The 11389-nt window shown below is 31.4% G+C and overlaps 1 long non-coding RNA gene across 1 annotated transcript; it reads left to right on the top strand.

Moving 5' to 3' along the window:
* The first annotated feature begins 4614 nt into the window (after nucleotides 1-4614).
* On the top strand, nucleotides 4615-9924 carry LOC117690057 (uncharacterized). The gene is made up of 2 exons (XR_010708743.1): nucleotides 4615-7027; nucleotides 8877-9924. It is a non-coding gene; the product is annotated as an uncharacterized lncRNA (long non-coding RNA).
* Nucleotides 9925-11389: the final 1465 nt, after the last annotated feature.

Genomic DNA, 11389 nt, shown 5'->3' with positions numbered 1-11389 from the left:
TTGGCGGAAAATAGAAATTTACAAGTTTTAACACACTTAGAAGGAGGCTCTATACCAGATGATCCCAAAGATTTATCGTACGAAATAATAAAATTTTGGTTACAACGTTTTATTTGTGAAATAAGACGAAAAAATGGAGATCCATATCCCCCAAATACACTAACTCAGATAGCTTCGGCAATTCAGAGGCACTTGCGCAATAAGTGTGAAAAATCAGATGTTAGCTTTTTTAAGGAAGATGACCCCGTATTTGCAGGTTTTAGAAGGGCTTTAGACGGAAGAATGAAGGAATTGACGGCGGACAGAATAGGCGTAAATAAGAAAAGAAGCGATCCCGTGACACGAGCGGATGAAGAAACTTTTTGGGATACCGGTGTTTTTTCTTTTAATACGGCCGAGGGACTATCAAACGCTGTGTTCTATTACAACGGAAAAGCATTCGGATTTAGAGGGATGGAGTGGCATTAAAACTTAGACGCGGAGCAATACGAGATAAAAACTGACCCTGAAAACAAATTGCAATACATTCAATTTACTGCTAGAGTTTCCAAAAATATACAGGGAGGGCTAAAACAAAAAAATGTAGAAAATCAAATTATTAAACATTACGAACAACCGTCCAATTCTCGGTGTTTAGTAAAACTGATCTCATTTTACTTATCGTTGATTCCCCGTGTTGGTCCATTCTACCGAAAACCCTTGATTGAAGGTGTCATTTCTAGTGGTAAAAACAAAGTCCCGCGATTCAGTGCTGGAAAAATTCCAATAAACAAATTATCTACAATGTTTAAGAAATTTTATGAGGATGCCGGAATTTCCTTAGATGGTTGCAATATTACAAATCACCCCGGGAGGGTAACTCTATGCACAACACTATATAATAGTGGTTTTAATGACAAAGCTGTAGCCAGCAGAAGTGGTCATCGTTCTAACGCCATACAAAAACATCAAAGGGAACAATATTGCATTCTTAAGGAAATAAGCAACACTCTTGCTCCCCCTATCGCATAGACAGATGAAAACCTCTTAAAACGTTCCTCAGAGACAACCCTGGATTCTGATACGTCTGTGCTAGACGATGAATATGTATTTTTGTCTGTGCCGAAATATGTCAACAAATTTATAATTCAAAAAGGTGATAAAAAAATTACTGTGGAAATTTAAAACTAAAATGTAAATATTGTATTGCAAATTTAATAAAAAATAAAACAATTGTATTTGTACTACATGTATATAACTTTGAGGGGGGGGGGGGGTAAACTATCTAAAGTAACGCCCATTTACTGCTTTTTGATATTGAACGGACCAATCAAAAACTCTTTAGTATTTTAGAAATAGACAGATTCTTCGCCATCAAGAATGAATTCTTAACGAGAATCGGAGACATTTGATTGGCTTAAAAACTGGGTTATGTTCTAACAACGGTATCATCCGGTTACTTTCATTTCTTTTACAAAACAAAATCCCCGTATTCTTTTTTTTTTTTGGTTGTGTATTGAAACCTTAAGCTAGAGTGGGTGTTTTAATCGAAAGAGAAATCTTGGAATTTCTCCATACTAATGAAATAACAGCCTTTGAACCCACAAGTATTTATAAATAAACAGTTGTTTGAGAAATGTGCTGCATAAATATCTTAGGGCAGACTCTAGAGCTATTTGTTAGTTGGTTTTGTTTTATTCTGAAATTGCTAAAAATTCTCAAGAGCCAAGACCATTTGTTTCTTGCATGAAGACCAATTTTAGCAAATTTAAATATCCACCGAAAAATTTGATCACATACATGTATATGAGCACTATCTATATCCCATTTTCTCGATAAAAAGCTACCCTCTATCCCCTTCGCCTGCTAAACATGAAGCTGATTCATTCCTTGCTATTTCCGAGAGCAACACACACTACCACTTACCTGTACCCTTTAATATGCATTTTGTACTTTAGCATTATGCAAAAAAAAATCAAAGTACTGAAAGTACTAAAAAGCGCTAACCTAGCTTAGTTCTATGAAAATTTACTGTGTGCAAGCGTAGGCGGAAATGAGCCTTATTGAAATTTTGGTTTATGTTTAATGAATATCAATTTAAAGTATCGAAGGCCAGATTTCTTTAAATATATGTTACTTTCTTAAGATGATGTGAATTAAAGCTGAACACGACTTGTATATGGATACTTGCCTGAAAAAAGATATGTTAAAATCACAAATTATACCTTTTGAACAGTAATTTATCACAGTTTTTGACATTTTCTTGCAAAGAGTCGATTTTATTTTTTTATATTTTAGCCTCTGAATACGCACTATATTTTTTCATCACTGCGTAGCATCCCGTGCTGATGTACATAAGCCCCGCAAACCGATCGTATCTACTCGGCCATTTCCGTCACCCAGATAACTGGTTCCCTATACCTCTTACCAGTTTAAATGATGTCTATTTCTGCTCATAGAGGGCAGTTATTCCTTGCACCGGAAATAGAAGTCTAACGACAATAAAGCGCTGAGCTATGCTTAGCGCTTTAAAAATGAACTTGTTTTGCTTTTCCTGTAATTGAAAGCGAAAGTGAAAAAACAGTTTTGCTGTTGATTTAATTGTCTATTGTGTTGTTTCTAAAAGGAAAACGATTTTGAATAAGTTGACTCAAATATGTAAAGAGTACTTAAGGAATGTAAGTATAAATTTAAATCTTCAATTTCGATTATCAATAACAATGTGAATGATTATCCTTGGTGTAGTTGATTATCATCAGATTGAATTGTACGTTGATGAATTCAATAGAATAAGTTTGTTTCAGTTATGGGCTAAAAGGACAAAACAGTGTCTTGGAAAAAAGATATTAAGGAGTCCAAATAAAAAAATAGACTATGCTCAGAAAGCATGAATAGCATAACTATATATATATATATATATATATATATATATATATATATATATCTTGGGAATAATTTCAGATACTTAGTTCTTTTATATATATTGCAATGTCTGACTTGTATATACATGATTCGCCACATATTTAAAGTAGATGTAACTAAATCTTGAGAGGCATGAATCACTTTTATTTTATCATTCTATTTATCATTACAAGGAAGATATGTATATTATTTAGAGATTTAATTCTATGTGGAAATTGTTCATGCTTTTAAAGCTTACAAAATCTTATTCACAGGGAATTATAAGTTTAATGTAATGTGACATGTAATCGATACTGCTGTCTAAAAATAGCAAAGAAAGAAAGAAATGACACTTAACATTGAATTTGATGTTTGCAGTCAGAAATCATGATTTTCTGACAGCTCTCTAACTCCTGCTAGATGCTGGAGTATACACATTCATTTGTGTCGAACTTTTATTCCTTTCAATCAGAACGCATATAACCAAAATCGCTATAAAAACTATAATAAGCTATATTCAGTGAACAACAATGCGACATCAATATAGCTAGCGATGATAACAAACTTCAGAAAAATCAATATAGTCAGGTAAATATTCTAAGTATTTAAAAAACTTGGAGTATTTTCAATACTAATTTTTAAAACAAAATGAAAGTTCTCTGAAGACTATAATGACACCCATTAGACTAATTAAGAAGCGCAAGGAAACACTGATACATGTGAGTTAGGCAAAATAAGATTTCTTTTGTGTGTGTGTGTGTGTGTGTAAACTAATTTAATATACATTATTTTCACAATCATTATTATTTAAAAACTCATATTTTTTTTAATAACTTGCATTTTGGTGATATTTTTTGGGGAATATTTGCGGTTTTTGCGTCACCCTATCTGGATAACAAAAGCGGAAGACACTCAAATCTTTAAGTTTCAATTAGTAATGAGCAAATCATAACATCCACACGGTGTATCTAAATGACAATTATCAACAAATGTATAAAGGATTTGTTAAACATAATTTTAGCCTTTCAAAGGGGCATGGTCACGATTTTGATCAAAAATATTTTTTCCGATTTTAATGTCTACAATGATTCAGTAAGACATATATAATAGGCAACCAAAATTTGAGTGCCATTTTCTGAGTTATATTAGAATTGCAGAGCTAACAATTCTTTGCTATGTAAAAAAACAAAACTTTTGTTTACATTTTTAATGTTGACGTAAAAATTCCAGTTTTAGACCTAAAATAAATGCGTTAAACGTTAGAAACTGTTTATTTAAGCTTAAAATGAGTTATACAATAGACACACCACCTTGAACAGGATTTGTTTTTACATGTATATTGAACCTATATAAACAAAATCAGGGTACGAGCTTTGTTTACTTGACAAAGAAGAGGGCTGTATCTTGCTTATAACTCAACGATTCCATTTGAACATTAGAAATGCATTTCTAAAGCATTGTTAATAATAAAAAACAGAATGAAAGAATTTGAGCAAAATCGTGACCATGCCCATTTAAAAGAGTGAATATATCTAAACGAGGACAATATTTTTTTATCAAATCTAACAAAATGTATTGACCTATAAAAGGCTGTTTCCTTTACAAATATAACTAGTTTTATCTTTTATTTTCGATTTATGTAAGTAAAATAATAATCATAAGTTGGTGGTGTCGTTTTTGGCACATCAAAATGTCAAAACCTTGTATTTTGCGATAACATCTTATCTATTCTAATATAGAACATTTTGTGATGTTAAGATCACATCGTAATCATTTGATCATTTGCAATATTGTAAATAATAATCGTTAACTCTATCTAATCGTCTTTAATAGATTTATTAAACCGAATAAAATTGCGTAAATTAAGAAAATTGTCGTATATTGAATGAATAACACTTTTTGCAAAGTATTGAAGAACAAACTATTCTAAAAACAACGAAGTTAGTATATTGTGCAATTACACCAGGCTAAAATTAACTGTCGATGTCGAACACGGCTTTGATATTCGAAAGGACGCATCAATTTCTTAAATAGTTATTTTTCATTAGTTAAAATGTTATATCTTTGTAAGGCAATCGACTCTAGCGTTCACATCATATTGAAGGTAGCTTTCATAAGTAAACAATAATCTGTGGTTTCAGTGTCATTCTTTATTGATGTAAATAATAACATGTACATAGCTTTAAAAGAGGCTTGGTGATCAAACAATTGCCGATATATAACAATATATCAACGGAAACGACATTACTGTCCTTTAAATATGAACAAAACATCATTCATACTTCGAGATTTTGTTCGATTTTACCGTCAACGCCATCGATAATACAAATTAATTTTAGTATTACATTTCAAATTTATAACATGTTTTGTTTGAAGCGTTTTCGAAATATGTTGCATAGATTAACGTACATTGTATTTTGTTTATAAAATTACAGAAATGATGGCTTCGTTAGGTACACTACAGTTTTCCATCGAATGTGACAATTGCACTTGTGCAGAGATTTGTAAATTTTACTGCAATTCTTGTTATATTTCGTTGTGTGAGAAATGTAAAGATGTTCATCTCTCTAGTTCCGTGACCAGTTGCCATGAAGTGGTAAATTATCAGCAACGACTTAGGAGGTCAAAAATGGAAAAATGCAAACTCCATCCAACGAGAATAGCAGACATTTGTTGCGAAGAATGCGAAATTACTGTATGTTCTAAATGCACAACTATTCCTAAACACAAGGGTCATACCTTTTTAGATTTGGAAACAATCTGCACAGAAAGATTCCAATTTTATCAGAAGAAATCGTCCGAAATTCTCGAATGTTATATCCCAGGAGCCCATGACGTCGAAAAAGAGATCGAAATGAATATGCATATCTTAAACCACTTTGTCGATGATATACGTATTTCCATGTATAAAGAATTTCAGGAGTTTATGAAAATGGCGGATACCATACTTTCGGATAATATGAGTATGCTTGACCAAATGGCGGCAGAACATCGGGCAGAAATGGAAGACCATTACATAACCATTGGTGATTATATCACACGTTTGGAGGAAATTCTAACCAAGTATAGGGGTGACACAGATGATGAAAATACAGATGCATTGATTTCGTTTCAAAATCAAAAAAAGAAAATCGATATTCCGTCAATTCCAAAAAATCGCAAAATAAACCAGTTCCCTCGCTTTGAAGCGGGTTCATTTACAAAGGAAGATATTGCTGATCTGTTAGGAAAAGTTATTTTGGCCTAAATCACGGAAGGAAAAAAAGCAAACAACTCATACTAAGTGTGATAAAAAATATTCGAAAATTTTATTCTCAATACCATGATTTTGATTTGTATTCAGATGCAAAGATTAACGTTTATTTGTATTTATGTGGGTGTCTTATATTCATGGCATATCACATCTATATGTCAATATTCATGTTCAAGTTTAACTAAGCCCAACCTCACCTCACTTATACACTCCACTGAAAAAAATTGAATGCTATTGTTACTTTTTCCACAGTTAATTCTCCAAATAGACTCTTCAGACTTCTCATGAGCTAAGATATTTTGTCTCACGTACGTAACTTTTAAAACATTATTTTAAAGTTTTAAAGATTTAAAAAGTTTACAAATTCAGATTCATTATACATTTTAAATGATGGAAAGCACCATATATGCATTTACAAAACAAGAAAATTGTAATGATTTAGCTGGTTTGCTATTTGTTCAAAGGGCAATAATTCTTGCTAATGGGGTCAGGGGAATGCGACGTAAAGTTCATGTAGGCTTAATTACAAGTTAGAAATGTAGAACTGGATGTATTTCTCTAGCCGCAAATCCCATGCTTAGTACAAGTTTAACTAAGCCCCACTTCACCTCACTTATACACGACTGAAGTAGAAATGAACAAAGTAAGATTCCATGTTCTGTATACAATTGATTGATATACAATATCGTCGGCGGGGATAATAGCAAAACACTCAATTTGCTACAAACTGAGGTCGTCTGAATTCCTGAAATGGCAGATAGAAACATTTTAATATTGTACATGAATTTCTGTATGAATTGGAATCAAAGCTATCAGAAAACATTATTAATTGATTCTGATGTAGTACTTTTTGAAACATGATAGAATAAATACACCGATGTTAGATCATTTAAGGTATCCGATGTACAATTGAGCCAGAGAGCTCGGGATTTTCCGGGATGAGCTCGGTAGATTACGAAGCTTGAAATAAATTTTCAAAAAGTCGCACTATTTTTGATCTGACATAATAAACGATAAATAATAAACAATTGATGCATAAACTAAAGCAATATTTTTTTTCTTAATTTTAAAACGAGTTATTTTAACTTTTCCCCCTTACGTTGATTGTGATGTTGTAGCAGCTTTACGTCATTTGCCGTTGTATGACGTTATTTTTTTTCCCGCGGCGCTCTTACAATAACGTGAAGAAAAAAATCCTAATTTATAGAGTAAATGTTGCAGTGCACAAGTCACGTATTTCGTCGAAAAATACTGAGTAGGTCGTTTTAATCATTGATTTCGTAGATATTGTGACTGTGCATAATTTGAATTGTTAATTGTTTGTTAATCGTATGGCCCTATTCAATCTGTTCAATTTTTTGTATCACTAATTTCATTAAACATACAGAGTGTTGCGGACCTAACATTTGTATAACGGCGTATTTGCTACTAACTATTTTTAATAAGTACTATGCATACGGATTTCGTGGTTAAAATGCTTGTACACGTTTATTGTAATTATTGTGTTAAAACATCTCCTTGTTATTTTCCGTAAATCAAGTTAACAAGAGTCAAATAATGAAATTTCTAATCATTGATTTATTTTTTCATCGGGATTCCAAACAATTTTCTTCTCTCGCATTTCATATCACATGTATGTGCATAAACGGTACATTTTTTACTCTTTTTCAAAATCGCTGGATTTTATATCATTCCAATAATACTATTAGATACTGATTCCGACTGCTTTAAAGTCAATTCGTTTCATTTTGCTGTTTACATAAAAGAGGCGCTTCACCATCCAATGAAATCAAATACTCAAAATTTGATTGACAGGTTCAGCCAGATAGCCGATGTTCGATGCATGTTATGTGTGGTATTTGTACACAATCTTATCGTGTAAAAATGCATGCTTATTACAACATCACAGCGTCATTTATGGTTAATTCATATTTTGTTATAACTGTGAAAAGCATGTTGATGTATTGTACATTCCACAATTGTACAGATACGGAAACATCGTAGTCAGACTTTATCGACAGTCTCCATTTTAAAACTGACTTAATTTTTTGTTAAAAAGGATACAATTTTGAGTTAAGGATAATACAATATATATTGTTTTCTACGAGTTTGGAATGAATTGGTTTGGAATGAAATCTAATAAAACATTTCACACGGTTCTTGCACGCTTTGTTCGTAACGCTTTACACACCTGATGTGACCCGCAATTCACGACTTCGTTGTATTAGTAACAATATTTTTTGTGCAAACATTTTGCTGAATGAAAAAAAAAATGAACAGTTTAGATTTTTAATTCTAAAATTACAAGTTCTATATGGTAAAGGTATAGAAAACAGGAAAATTACCAGCTAACGGGAATATGCGTTGGATTATGAATGCGACGGCTGACGTGGGGGGGGGGGGGGAATCGCGTGAGTCGTCATGGTCATTGTAAAAAAAAATTCGAGAAAATAAAAAAAATATTGATAAAGGTAATCAATTTATTTAAAAACTTTATTTTTATTAAAATATGTTGGCAATTTTTATTTGATAAATATTATTAATGATTACACATGTTTTCGTCAAAGAAAAGTAGTATTTTACCATGAGTGATTTGAAGAGCTAGAGTTACTTCCCCATAGTGATTTGGCGGGAAAAACATCTATTTTTAGAAACTACATATCCTTACCTATCAAACGAGTACATTGAATATATACCTTACCAGGCATCATGTTTTGGTCAATTGTACATCGGATACCTTAAGTATGTTTGTATTATAGACTATGTATTGAATCATATATTGTTTCACCAATGAAAATCATAAGACTTGATGAGCAAATTATAAATTACCCGAACAGAAATGGTGAGGTTATAACAATGCCTGTTTGGATTAATTGTTTCAAACTTATACCATATACCTATATAAAATGTAATTGTAGTTTTTCGCAGATGATAATTCTACAATTAGGACTGAATAAAGATTTCTATACTTTACAGTGAGTATTTTGTAGAATACTGTTCATTTTTTGTTTTTAATTTTCTTTAAAATGATGGGAATTTATTCCCACATTTTTAATGTATATATCATAAGGATTACCATACACTATAAATTGGCTGCATTTCCCGTCATAAACTCTAAAAATATCAATATGAGGCAAACACATATCCTCTCCAAAGATTATTCAAATTTACACATATTTAAATATACTATTAGCCATACAGTTTTAGGTTTTTTTTAATTATTCAAATCAAGGTACCTCGAATTATTTCCAAAATGTCAGTGTTATGGCTTTTCTTCAAATTAACCTGTATTTTAATTTCAGTAATAATAACATTCAAACTTACAATTAGATCGTTGAAAGAATTGAAAAACACATCTTGTTGTAACTAAATGCCTCTGTTTATATTCGATCCATATTGTAACGTGGAAGCCAATTACTGTGTCATATTATTTTGTACCATAAAATTTCAAGGTTTTGATTTGTTTATGACGGTCATAAGCTTAAGATTTTAAACCAGCAATTCCATAATAACCCACAGATTTCTAATATAACATGTAATTGACAAATATCAATATTTTTGTATTTTTGTTCTTTTTTTGTTGTTTACATCTTTTGTTTGCCGTTTTCCTTTGAGGTTCAACGAGACTGAACAATAACGGATACTTACCATAATGCTTGATTTTATTCAGATTAAGATATATAGTTGTTGATGTTTTTGTAAATGTTTGAAGTAATGTATTCCAAACGTATAGATGCACAATGTAACTACATATGACATATGTAATAAAGAATACTGGTTCAGACAATCTTGGTTACATAATTAGTTTTAAATAATTTTTGTAAATATTTTGCTTTAACCGTTTAATTTTCTTTTAGAAGACGTGTTTTTATTTCGTAGTAACCTCTCGTTTTTAAGAGAGTCTGACCTTTCATTTGACACAAAATCCTTAAAGGACATTATACATGTACGAAACTATAATATCTTATAATTTATTATTTTATTAACACATGTGTAATCAACATGTTTGCTAATAAAAAATGATGTATCATCAAGAAGAGATCTAACCTTTAGATAACACACATTAGCATCTAATTCAAACCTACAAAACTCAATTTAAAAATGTAAATTACTGAATATATGCAAATATTATTGGGTCACCTGGTCACTTAGGTTACATACCGATATTACCGCTTCGTCAAGCGTTGTGCGTCGTCCGTGATCAATTTTACATTTTAACTTCTTCCTGAAAACTACAAGGACATTTGTTACCCTTTTTTGACTTGAAGCATCTATAAGAGAAATATAAAATAGAATTTAAATGCAAAGAACTATATATGATAAGAGTTAAATTTGGCCCCCATAATTTGCCATTTTTAAAGTGTTTCGGGTACAATAAAATAGTAACTTATTTTTTAGAAGAGTTGATATAAAATATATTTTTCATCTATTTATTTGATTTTTTTCCACATACTGGCAGTATATGGCGTCAGAAGTGACGCTATTTCTATAGTTCAATCAAAATCAGCCAAAAATTGACATTTTTCTTATCTATTTACGAATGGGAAATATAGAGCGCATGCTTGAACAAGGAGAATTTTTTGGTCACTTATTAGTCTTGGCTAGATACATCTCTGATTCAAATATTTTGTTTGTTCAAGAATGCGCTGTATGTTTTCGGAAGGAAAAATGTTTGAAAACAAGCAGCTTTATGCTAAAAATGCAAAAAAAGGCAGGAAAAGGTCTTTACGATGTCATATTTTTAAATTGTGGGCACTTGAACCAAAATGAATATTATGTAAACATATCACATACATATCTGTACTAAGAAAACAAAGAATTATAGTAAAATGATGATGTTTATTTTATGGGGCCATTTTAGGCCCATATCATATATAGTCCTTTATGACTATTCCATTTTGGGGCCATATAAGCAATAAACATGCAAAAATTTTAAAGTCTTTTTCCAACACATGATGGTAAAAACTAAATATATGATTATGATATTTATGAGCCCTCCACCAATATTGTGAAATTAATGGTCCCTTGGTCACGGGGTTCGGACCTTATGTTTGGGCCAATATGGTCATGTAGTGAAACTGTATTGAATCTTTAAAAATCTTCAAAACCATATATATTTGAGAAAAAAACTAGATGCATGGTTATGAAGGCAATTAAACAACCTACCTGAAACCCTGTACACAAATTCTGTTATTCATGACCCCTGGGTCAGGGATTCATACATGCAGTTTGGAATATCAAAATCCGGCTAGACTC

The sequence above is a fragment of the Magallana gigas genome, chromosome 8, assembly GCF_963853765.1.
Source record: "Magallana gigas chromosome 8, xbMagGiga1.1, whole genome shotgun sequence".
Taxonomy (NCBI): domain Eukaryota; kingdom Metazoa; phylum Mollusca; class Bivalvia; order Ostreida; family Ostreidae; genus Magallana; species Magallana gigas.
This window is presented reverse-complemented; position numbering and strand designations above follow the sequence as displayed.